Source organism: Phalangium opilio, unplaced genomic scaffold, assembly GCF_054372755.1.
Source record: "Phalangium opilio isolate 3A_F unplaced genomic scaffold, DU_Popi_V2 ptg000105l_1, whole genome shotgun sequence".
NCBI classification, from domain to species: domain Eukaryota; kingdom Metazoa; phylum Arthropoda; class Arachnida; order Opiliones; family Phalangiidae; genus Phalangium; species Phalangium opilio.
The window spans coordinates 6,054,919-6,055,842 of NW_028324207.1; the positions used below are offsets into that span (position 1 = coordinate 6,054,919).

At 35.9% G+C, this 924-nt stretch overlaps 1 long non-coding RNA gene across 1 annotated transcript; it reads right to left on the reverse strand.

The window, feature by feature from the left end:
- Positions 1-405: 405 nt before the first annotated feature.
- LOC149628460 (uncharacterized) lies at positions 406-911 on the reverse strand. Its single transcript, XR_016374452.1, has 3 exons — positions 850-911; positions 722-788; positions 406-533 (listed from the first exon to the last, which is right to left on the reverse strand). It is a non-coding gene; the product is annotated as an uncharacterized LOC149628460 (long non-coding RNA).
- Between the last annotated feature and the right edge of the window lie 13 nt (positions 912-924).

Below are 924 nucleotides of genomic sequence, written 5' to 3' on the forward strand. Positions count from 1 at the left end.
TCATGAAGAATCCAATGAAAGTGACGCCAATTACCCAAAATGCGCACGCAATACTCTCGGAAATGTGTTCCAATTTACCTGGGTACGCTATATGACACGAGACATGTATTTCTTAAATAAATTGTAATTAGTGAGAGATAAAACTTCTTACGCTCGAAGAAAAATAACGAAAAGATATCCCATAGCACAGTAAGAAATCGCGTAATTGCTTGACTTAATTTATTCCTAGGCTTTGTTATGATCGCGTGCCACACTTTGTGAGTCAAAACTAAGGAAATGATTATGGCGAAAAAACAAATGCACAAAGCCGACTGGAAAAAGAATTGATTAGAAGTGTGAAGTTACACGTACGCGATCTTTTCGAAACGTACGGTTAAATCCATTGACAAGAATGATAGCGAACTTGATCTTGACAATTTTGGTGCCGCTGATAATATAATCGTCTCATAGTAATCAATTAAACCACCTGAAACAAATCCCTTGACCTTGTCGAAAGCGGTCATTTCCACTGGTGCAAGTATGACGTCCAAACTCTGAAAGTCCCTCAGGATTATAAATAATAACCAGTGACAGTGTTGTTTAGCATTATACTAAAGCAATATATTCTAAAGGGGTATCAGCAATCTCCTATAATGTAGAGGTATTTCGAATAGGCAAAGGATGAAGCCGGAGTTTTCCCTCAAATAGCACCACGATTGATCATTAAAAGTTTGTATCTTACGGTTTCTGATACTCCGCTGCTGGAAATTTTAATAACATTCTCGTAGATTATCGGTGTTAAAAATGCACTATTGAATATAACTTTTATTGAAATTATGAATTATTTCACGTAGCTTATCAAACAATTACGTTATGTTATGGATTTTTCGGCTGAATTCCACGAAGTCAGAAAGTGATTTCATTAATTGCGGAAATTCTTTGTAC